The sequence below is a fragment of the Sminthopsis crassicaudata genome, chromosome 6 (assembly GCF_048593235.1).
Source record: "Sminthopsis crassicaudata isolate SCR6 chromosome 6, ASM4859323v1, whole genome shotgun sequence".
NCBI lineage: Eukaryota > Metazoa > Chordata > Mammalia > Dasyuromorphia > Dasyuridae > Sminthopsis > Sminthopsis crassicaudata.
In genome coordinates, this window is record NC_133622.1 from 28,883,787 (window position 1) to 28,895,197 (window position 11,411).

The window sequence follows — 11,411 nt, forward strand, 5'->3', positions numbered from 1 at the left end:
GCTTCAATAGATGTTGCCATGGTAGCAATTAATTGATAAACATTTATTAAGGGCCTACTATGTGCCTGGCACTGTGTACAGGGGATACGAAAATAGCAAAAGGCACGCCCTCACTTACACTTTAATGGGGGAGACAGCGTGCATACAAATATGTACCAAGGGAACTACTGTAGAGCAGACCTCCAGACCTTGGCAAAGGTCTCAAAGGAAGATCAAAAAACTTTCTAAAGATGCACAGAGTGACTCTGATAGCACCTAGTATGTGTAGTATGTGGTTCTGATCTGCTAACTAAATGGTTAGGAGAAGCCTTCTTCTCCTGGTCACAGAGCTGGAACTTTCAAAAGCCTCGGACGACCATCGCATCCATTCTTTGACCCCTTTATTGCCAGTAGCTGCTGGGAGACAATCCTGCAAGTGGAGAGGCTGAGAAATGGAAGTCCTTGACCTCTATTTGTTATTGTTTTTTCCCTGTCCCAAGGGAGGCAATTGCAGACTCTGATGATCAAGTTTTGAGGTCACGAGAGGGGACTCAGGAATCCCAGGGTCCTAGCATCCCAACTTATTGACCAGTTGAAAAAGGCTGGTCGTAGCCACGTGTTTAGACAGAGCCAGCCACATGCAGGCAAGGACTTGTGTTATACACCATGGTGACTGCCCCAGAGCAGGCTCCTCAGCCTCTGCACACAGAACCTAATCAGAGGCACTCTGTATTCTGCACATGTGCTAATCCCTGATACAAAAGAAAGGAAACACCAAAAAGATAAGAAAGGTGGTCAGTTCCCCTCCTCCCCTTCCTCCCCTCTCCCCCACCCACTTCTTCCCCACCCAGTTTCCTCCCTTCCTCCCCAGCCTGGTTAAGCTCCTGGCACCTGGGACCAGTCACCACGTGGTGGAATAAGCCAGGAGCCCAGGACAGAGGAAGGACTTGTCCTTGGCCACTCCTGCTGCTGTCCCATCTTGCTGTCTCCTCTGTAAAAGGTTCTGGGAGTCCTCAGATCTCTCAGCCTGGCACTCTCAGCAGTTAGTCGTTGCTGCCCTCCCAAGTTTCCCTGTGGTTGTCTAGGAGCAGGTCAGCTATCTGCTCATGCTCCGAGAAGAGGCCACGCGAGGCCACGCGGAGCCTGGGTGGGGTCGGAGGGGGCTGGAAGAAGCCTACCAAGAAGATCCATTGCCTATTTGTCAGAAGGCCAGAGCATTCTGGGGCTCTCGCTCCCCCACTGCTGGCAGATTTTTTGTTTTATCCACTAGCACTCCACCCACCCCTTCACCGGGATCAGATTGCTGGATTTAGAAATAGTGGAACCCCCCTGAGCAGAGAAGCGACATTATTGCAAAAGGAAAAAGAACTAGCTGGGAGAGAAGGTTTGTTTGCCATTGTCTGTGCAGCAAAAACATCCCATCTCAGGGCTGCGGGAAGAGCGCAGCTTCGCTTGTAATTACATGTATGTTTGGCTTATTTAATGCAGTTGCTCTAAGTGAAATCGTGTGGCTCGGAGTTGGTAACGATGCTAATGAAGTTATACAGTGGGAGAAGATTACGCTCTGCAGCAGAGAAAATAAACATCTTGGGCTTTGCCTCAATGTTTATCTTCAATAAATACTTCAGCTTTCCCTCAGTAATTATCTCCCCACTGCAAACTGTTATCCAGTCACAACGGTTAATTCCATTAACATTACTGCTTAAATACATCCTCTTGGTGCGGAAGAAATCATGGTGCTGTCGGGTCTCGGAGAATTTTGGAATTAAAATTCAAAAAAAAAAATTAAAAAAGGAATAAAAAATGTGGAATAATAAAAGTAAATTATTCAGACATTATGTATGTATATGCATATACACACACACTCAAAGCTGAGAGAGTGAAATAGAGAGAGGAGAAACAAATGGAAACAGAGAAAGAGAAGAGAGACAAATAGCAGGGAAATAAGAGAAACAGAGAGGAGAGACAGATAGAGAAGTAGAGGCAAATAGAAGCAGAGAAATAAGAGACAGAGAAAGAAAAACACACACAGAGAAAAGAGACAAATAGCAGGGAAATAAGAGAGACAGAGAAACAGAGAGGAGAGACAAATAGAGATAGAGAAGTAGAGGCAAATAGAAGCAGAGAAAGAAGAGAGACAGAGAGATAGGGACAGAGAACCAGAGAATAATATTGTTATTATTCAGTTGTTTTAGCTGTGTACAACTAATGGTGAATCCATTTGGGGTTTTCTTGGCAAAGATACTTTTTCATTACATTGTCTTTTCTTTCTCTACTACATTTTATAGGATAAAGGAAACTGAGGCAAAGAGGGCTAAATCAATTGTCCAGGATCATACTCAGCAAAAAATATGTTTTATGAATTTTGCTCTTAACTCATCTTTGCAGAGATAAATATGGAATAAAAAAAAAAAAAAAAAGCCCAAAAGGCTAAGAAAGAAATCTCCCTCAAGGCTATCTATAGTAGTTATATGTGGGTTGCATCAACCCTGTAGTTACAGGTAGCTATCAAAAAGGGTTAATATTGTTGGGCTCTAGGGAATTGATTTCTTTATTATTATTATTATTATTATTAAAGCTTTTTATTTTTCAAAACATATGCATGGATAATTCTTCAACACTGACTCTTGCAAAACCTTATGTTCCAATTTCCCCCCTTCCCCCACTTTCTCCCCTAGATGGCAAGTAGTCCAATACATGTTAAACACAATAGAAATACAAGTTAAATCTAATATATGCATACATATTTATACAATTATTGTGCCGCACAAGAAAAATCAAATCAAACCAGAAAAAAATAAGAAGTAAAATAAAATGCAAGCAAACAACAACAGAGAGAGAGTGAGAATGCTATGTTGTACTCCACACTCAGTTCCCATGGTTCTCTCTCTGGGTGTAGCTAGTTCTCTTCATCATTGAGCATGTGGAACTGGCCTGAATCACTTCATTGTTGAGAAGAGAGCCAGGTCCATCAGAATTGATCATCGGAAAGTCTTGTTGTTGCCGTGTACACCGATCTCCTGGCTAAACTCACTTCATTCGGCATCAGTTCCTGTAAGTCTCCCCAGGCCTCTCTGAAACCATCCTGCTGGTCATTTCTTACAGAACAATAACATTTAGGGAGTTGATTTCAAGCAGATTGAAATCTCATAATGAGGTAGGTGTTCGGCTTTCTTATCTTTGTAAGGAAAATGCATAAGCGACTGCTGCTAACTTGGAAATGCAGTATGCTCATTCTGTCATGAATTAAATCAAGATATAAGAATTGGACAGTATAAATCAGCTTCCTCCACCAGAGTCCTGCTCCAGGCTGCTATGGTAGTCTGTCTGGTAGAGAGACCATCCGAAAACAAGTCTAGTAGATTCTCCCAAGCAGAAAAGGTTTGCAATGTAGCAGGAGTGGTGGACTGTGTGTAGAACATCATCAAGAGAAGGTTGACCAGAGATCAAGGGATGGTTGGATTTTTTTTTCCCTCTGCAACAACTCCTGAAGACTATAGTCTGGGAGTGGAAGCAGTGACTGTGTAAATACAATCATTAATCTCTGGAAATTGTTGGCGTAAAAATCAGTTTTTGAGACCATCTTGAGATCAGTAGGCAGGTGGGAGAAAAGTACATATTCAACTCTGTACACATACATAGGATGGTTTCTCCCTTTGAAAAGTGTTTCTCAGCACTAAATGAAGGAAAAGTGAATTGTTCAATGTAACCCATCCTCATTGAGGGAGAATTACTCCATTCTCCAGGATCTCGATGCTCCACCTCTACATCCGGGGCAGGGTGGATGAGAATTGAGGGAGGAGAAATCCTGGTCTTCTGGTTACCGCTGTGAGAAGGAAGGCGCGTGGTTCCTGACTATCTTCAGGTTCCTGACGGGAGAAAAAGATTGGAAAGAAACTGACATTTAGAGGAGTGGGTATCCCAATCATGTCCCTACCTACATCTGGCTGATTATTCTAAAAACTTTGGGGAATTTCCCCTTAGACAAGATACTGGACTTTCTTGCTCATTTGCGTTGAGATCTCTCACTCTTCATAGTGGAACTTATTCACTCCTCACATTGTCTGATATATTTTCATCTACATTTCTGCTTACTGTCAACTTAAATAGATGGATTAGTTATCTGCTCCCTGTGTTCTTGATGTATGTATATGTGTGTGTGTCTATATATATATATATATATATATATATATATATATATATATATATATATATATATATAGACACACACACACACACACACACACACACACACACACACATATATATATATATTTCAATTCAAATACAGTACTAGGTAGGAGCTCACCTTGATCCTAGAAATTATTTCTCTTAAGTTAATAACATTTAGAGGGCAGATAGATATAATTCTGTCCTAGAATCTCCCTTTCGGAGATCCAAGTGGTTAGTCTCTTGCCAATCGCCTGCTTCTTTCCTGGAAGGAAACAAAGTGTCCCTTGGAGAAGGATGGATGGAGGAGACTCTAGAGAAATCGATGTGTATTTATTTGCCTGAGATGCATCTACATGACCTGTGGGGACACACACACAACCTACATGAACAACACAGACAACATACCTCTTATTATTTGTGATTCACAGACTTAGACAGGACCTTGGGGCTCTGGAGTCCAATTTCCCCATTTTACAGATAAGGAGGTTTGGAAGAGTGATTAAGTGATTTCCAGCATCTGAGAAGGGGAGTGAGGAAGGGGTGGATAACAGTTTATATAGTACCTACTACCTACTGTGTTAAATGCCTTTAAAAAAAAACAAATATTTTCTCATTTGATCCTCTCAACAACCTTGTGTAATAGCTGATAATTGGTATGGATTTCTTTTCTGTCATTCGATTGTAAGCTTCTTGGGGGCAGGGACCATATTTTGTTTCTTTTTCTATCTAGCATAGTGTCTGGCACATAGTAGGCACTTAAATATTTATTGATTAATTGATATTATAATCCTTGCTGAAATTATCAATTATTTAATTGATTAAAGTTGAATCTCTTGCATTCTTTAAGTAGACTACCATTTTTATTATTGTTCAGTCGCGTCTGCTCTTCATGACCCCATTTGGGGTTTTCTGGGCAAAGATACTGGGTGGTTTCCTTCTCCAGCTCTTTTTACTGATGAGGAAATTTAGATGAAGCAAAATAAGTGACTTGCATAGAGTCACACGGCTAGTAAGTGTCTGCAGTCAGATTTGAACTCAGGAAGGTGAGTGTTCCTAATTCCAGTCCTCTATCTACTTAATGTAACTTAGTAGACCATCTTATTCTCTTCGCCAGTACTTATTCTCTTAATTTATTTTTTCTTATTTGTCATAGCTACTACTTCTAGAACTATATCAGATGAGAATCATGATCATGGACATCTTTGCTTCATTCCTGTTCCTATTGGAGAAGCCTCCAATTTCCCCATAACTTCATAATGTGAAGGAAAGGTCCATATATTCTTGTCCTTTTTGATGCTTTTTTTTTTTTTTAACAGAAATGAAGATTGGATTTTGCAAAAGCTTTTCCTGCGTTTCTTGACTTAATTTTGCAATTTTAATTGTTTTTGTTGTTAATATTATTTGTTATATTTATCATTATCCTATTGACGAATCAATCCTGCATTCTTGCTATAATTCCAATCAGGTCATTGTATATAATATTTTAATACGTTCCTGTAACTTCTTGGTAAATTTTTCTTCTATAGCCTTGTTTCAGGATTCATTAGGGATATGGGTTTGTATTTTTCTTTTTCTTTATCTTCTTGCTTTAGGAATTGACTACAATTTTATCATGGAAAAATTATAGAATCCATTCCTTTTACATTTTTGAAAGCAGTTTATCTAATATTGTAATTAATTGATCTTTGAATATTTGATAGAATTGACTTGCAAATTGATTCGATCTCTTCTCCCCCACTCCCTTTGGGAGTTCACTTGTGACTTCTTTAACTACTTTTGCTGAGATTGGATTATTTAAATATTCCATTTCTTGTTCTGGTTATGGGAAATTTGAAATTTTTGTAAATATTTCTTCCCATCATCCTTTTGGCATGTGATTAGGCAAAATGGCCTGCTATAACATTTCTTTTATTTCCTCTTTGTTTTGACTTTTTTTTTTTTCAATTTTGATGTCAACTTGGTTTTCCTCCCAATAAAATTAAATTAGCAAATGGTCTATTAGTTTAAAAGAAATCCTAATATTATTTTTTTGTTTGCTTTCAACTTCATTAAATTCTTTTTTTATTTTCAGAATGTTAATTTTGGCATTTAATTTGGAATTTTAGATTTGTTTCTTTTTTAGTTTCTTTACTTAAATACCCAATTTAAAAAAATCTGTTTTTCATCTCTTCTGTTAATAGAGGTATGTAAAGATACAGATTTCTTCTAAAGATTGCTTTGACTGCAACTCAAAAAGTTTTTGTATATTTTCTCATCATTTTTTTTTTATGAAAATTTTTTGTCATTTCTATAATTTGTTTTTGACTTATCATTCTTTAGGTTTATATTATTTCTTTTCCAATTAGATTTGAATTCGTTTTTCAAATGCTCTTATTGATTATAATTATTATTGCTCTAAAGTCAGTAAAATATTTTAAATATTTTTCATTTTCTTTTTTTGTTCATAAGAGTTTTATGCTCTAATACACGGCCCATTTTTGTCAAGAAATGTGCTATTCTTTTCTGTCCTCATTTAATTTCCAGGCACCTATCATATCTAACTATTCTAAAATTCTATTCAGGTTCTGATTTCTTTGTTGCTTATCTGTCAGATTTGTCTTGATCTGAAAGGGACACATTGAGATCTCAATTATTATAAGTGATGTCTATTCTTTTCTGTAATTTGAGTAGTTTCCCCTTTAAAACACTTTGATGTTTTGACATTTGGTTCCCACATATTAAGTGAGGATATTATTCACTGTCTGTGGTGCTTTTAGACATAAAATAGTTCTCCCTTTTGACCATTTGTATTCGACTTTTTTAGTTCATCTAAAACACAGCAAATTCTGCTCTAATCCCTCATTTTACCTCTATGTGAATATTTGTTTCCAGTGTGTTTTGTACAATAACATATTTTGGGATTCTATTTTCTAATTCATTTGGTATCTTTTTCCATTTTATGGGTGACTTAGCCATTCATATTCATACTTATGATTGATAATTTCCTACTATCATAGTTAGTCTTTTTTCTCTTTTCTTCCCACTCAATCTTTTCAAAGAAGAGGGGAAAATAATAATTCTCACTAGCTATTTATAACTGAGGCATTTTTCCTTCCACTGGAATTCCTTGTTCAGACCCCAACCATTAGTATTTATACTTTTTTCCTTTCTCTTTATGATCCACTGCCCAGAGTTAAAGTTTATTTTCCTTGTGACTTTTCCCTCCTCCTGCTATTCAGTTTAATGCATTTATATACCAAGCTCTTTGTATGTTTATGTGTGTGTTCAACTATCTCTTGTTTGTATCAAAGTCAAAGTCAAGTGATGCTATCTTTACCCTATTCCATCCTCCATATTTGTATAATCTTCTTGAATATCCCAATTATGAGAAATAGTAAGTTCCTCTTCCTTCCTCATTTCTTAGAACATTCCTTTTTCCTTTTTTTTTCTTTCTTTCCAGAGACCTTAGAAACAAAAAAAGACTAACCCCAGGACCTGTGTTTGTCTTATTTTCTTTTCTTTATGGCCTCTGAAAATATTTATCATTTCTCCTTTTGGCTGCCTATTAAAGGTAAATTCACCAAGGGGGCTCACAAATTATAGTTTTATTGGTGAGTATCAAAAAGTACCTTTAAAACAGGGCAATCATTCTCAGGAGAGCCAACCTGGAAATATAAGTTGGTAGAATAGATAGATATCTTGGAAATGATACTGTATTAGAAAATGACACAAAATTATAGTTATCTATCCATTATCCATTATCTGAAGGGTGATTCTTTTGTTTATCAATATCTAGATTTTTATGCTGGTTTCACTCTTAATTAGAAACCATCCAGAGGATTATTAAGGTAAACTCAAATTGGTTTATTTTCCTTGTTATTTAATGATTTTGAGGGGAAAATATAGTAAAGCACCCTAGAAAATGATTAAAATTAAATTTGATGGTTATCTAAATTTTAAGCATCCAGATTCTTTTCATCTCCTCCTCAAATTAGGAATAATGTAGGCTGAAGTATGTTCGAGACGTGAACCCCTGTGAACTGCAAATTTTGGAACAAAGATTTGTGAGCTCTCTAAAGAAGTCTTCTTAAATGAAATAAGGTCTCCAACTGGGAAACAGGCCTGAGATTGAGCTCGATGCCAGACTGTTGCTAAATAATCTTCTAGAGGAATTCGACACAAGAATATGTCTGGTGCTTATAAATCTGAGAATCTCCTCACCATCTCCTCATCACCCTGCCAGTGCCCACAGCAGTGTGATCTCTCCCATAGGAGCAAGTTGTCCAGTTGAGACAGAGATGGGGGCTGTGAGCAGTTTGAATCTCCAAGAAACACTGCTCTTTGAGGGTATAGATCACAAGAAAAAGGGGAAAAGGAAAATATCAAATCTGAGGTTTTGGGAAGTTTGACTGGAGAGAGGTTTCCCACTTTATCAGGAACAGTGTCTTTGGAGTTGCTTCCCAGCTTTCTTTTCAAAATTCAAAAGAGAAATGTAATCAACACATTCCTATTTTGAAAGCTGAGACTCTCTTGATCAACTTCCCCATTCTAAAAATAAGGAAAGTGAAATGGATGATATAAGGTCACTAAACTGGGATTATAACCCACATTCTCAAAAATTTTTACAAAGTCATAAGTAAGTGGTTGATTAAGAACTCTAGGGCCCACTTTGCCAAGGCAGCCCACATTTATTTCACTAAAACAATCCCTGAAGCTGATCTATGTCAGATTATATAAAGTGCTTTGGAAATTTCTCAAATGGATTCTTTTTTTTTTTTTCAAATGGATTCTCTTTAAACCAGCTGCCCAATAGCATTTTTATCTACATACAAAACGCCATCAGTCCTTACCGCATTTGCTGAGTGTCCTAGGAATATGCCTCTAAGTTAAATGAATGCCCGAAGTTCCAGAAAAGAAACTGTGGCACTCTATTTCCATTTTTATTCGAATTCAGCTTCACAGGTCATTTCTTTTTATACGAAATCCTTTTCAGAGTTCCAGATCTCTGGGGCTAATGTGCACGGGTGACTTAAGTGGACGAGCCGAGGTATCACGGAGGTACCTTTCTCCAGTCTGGCCAAGTCACATAATTAATTCTGAAGCCTTCAGTCTGGCGTTATGAGAGCAGTCCCATTGATATGGTTTAATGTCTCATCTGTCCCCATGCAGTGGCCCGGTTCCCTCCAATAAAGCACATGATTTGACATATCGTTCTTCCTACTCACAAAATGAGCCCCAACTTGAAAGGATTCCACACTATAATCACCTTTTATTATTTTTAAAGTATTAGCTCATCACTCTGATGGACTTGTTTGGAATGGGGAGGGTGTATGTGTGTGTGTGTGTGTGTGTGTGTGTGTGTGTGTGTGTGTGTGTGTGTGTGTGCTGTAGCCCCAAAGGAGAGATGAGGAAGGAGGGGATGATGAAAACGTGAATTTTCTCCGGTGATGAGTTCACATCTGTTTAAAACTGTAGCATGGCAAATCTTGTGAAATCTCCTAGAAGAGCGTCTCCCTCCAGACCAAATAAGTCCCAAAGCACATAAAGAAATCATTGAAAGATCCTGGAGGGGAGCCAGGAGGCCTTGGCTAATGATCACCTAATCTCCCCTCGTCTGGCCCTACCCTCCGATTTGGACTTCCTCAGGCGGCTGCTCCATGACCTGCACACTGGAGAGCCAGACTGGAGCCCAGGGCAGAATGCTGAGGAAGCAGGAGCTGGGAGGAGGATGGGGAGAGGGAAAGTGGACAGTCCCCTTCCACCAAAGCGAAACCTCCCAGCCAAAAAGGGCAGGCGGGGTCTGTGTCACAGTGGCCAAGAGCGCTGGCTCTGGCCGGCCTTGGACACTTCTTTCTGGCACTCACTTCAGTTTCCTTGCCTGTAAGGTGAAGGCCCAAGAGGATTATGGGGGTATTTAAGGATCCCTTGACCTAGGGTTACCTGTATGAATTTTATTTGTGCAAACATTTTATTTTTTTAATCTAATTTTATTTTTTTAGATTATACATAGGTATATTCCTGGCCTGGAGATTAAAATTTTTTTAAAAATTTTTTTTAAAAGCCCTTTTTTTTTTTTTTTTTTTTTTTTTTTCCCCTTTTCCCCTCAGTTGATCATATCCCCAGTGAACTCTGGGACATAGGAGCACAGGATTGCGGCTAGGAGATAGTTTTGCTCTTGGGGAGAGGCACTGAAAAACCTCTTGGAACACTACAATGCCATTGAAACAATGACCACAGTCATGACGGAAAGCAATCATCACAAACTCCTTTCCATTTTTAATTTCTCTGGAGCTGGATTTTGTTTCAATGATTTGGGTGTTTAAGGACAAGGAGTTTTTCTGCTGACTACATAGGAATTTGGACCTGCTGAGATGTGCCCGGTGTTAATTATTGATTATTTTAGCTCTTCCAGCTCAGGTAAAGCTTTTAGGACTGACCTTTGACACCGGCTGCACTTCTAACCAGGCTGGTTGCTTTAGAAAATCTATCAGGCTTTTTCTTTTGAAGGACACTGAAAGACAAGCCTTCAAGTCTGGGGTTCCCAATAACAGTAAACACATTACATATAATTCTGTACATGTTAAAAACCCCAAAAAACTGACCTTTTAATTTGACATTTTAAAAAAATCACTTAAAAAGAATAACAACAACAATAATAATATCTATATTCAAATAATGCTTTTAGGTTTGCAAACTCTTTACAAATATTATCCCATTTTATGCTCATAACCCCAGGAAATCTCCCTATTTTACAGATGAGGAAATTGAGGCAGAGCTAGTTCAATGTCTGAAGCCAGATCTGAACTCAGATTTTCCTTCAGGTTTAACTGTTTGTGTACAATAACTACAACTAGCCTTTATGCAGAATTTTGATGTTTGCAAAGCGCTTTCAATGTTACCTCCTTGATCCTTACAAAGTACATGGCCTTTTTGTGGCTGAGGAAATAGGCAAGTGGGCATACAAAAGTTCCCCAGGATTACACAGTGTGGGAGGCAGGATTTGATTTTGGGTTCCCTTGCCTCTAAGACCTAGTCTGGATCCCCGGCATCATTTAACCGCAATAAAGTCGCCTCTTGGTTAACTATGCATTTGTGATTTCATTTGTCAAATGTGCATTCACCTTGTAGTTCCTTTGTGCCTTCCCATTCTAGCTATTCTTATATAGTTTCATAAATTCTCCAGAGAAAGATTTACTTCTAAAGAAGTTTGTTGTTTATTGTTCAGTCATTTTTCAGTTCTGTCTGACTCTTTGTGATCTATTGGAGTTTTCTTGGCACAG

The 11,411-nt window shown here is 38.2% G+C and overlaps 1 long non-coding RNA gene across 1 annotated transcript; it reads right to left on the reverse strand.

The window, feature by feature from the left end:
* Positions 1-2,525: 2,525 nt before the first annotated feature.
* LOC141545843 (uncharacterized) lies at positions 2,526-9,376 on the reverse strand. Its single transcript, XR_012483147.1, has 3 exons — positions 8,982-9,376; positions 4,558-4,669; positions 2,526-3,848 (listed from the first exon to the last, which is right to left on the reverse strand). It is a non-coding gene; the product is annotated as an uncharacterized LOC141545843 (long non-coding RNA).
* Positions 9,377-11,411: the final 2,035 nt, after the last annotated feature.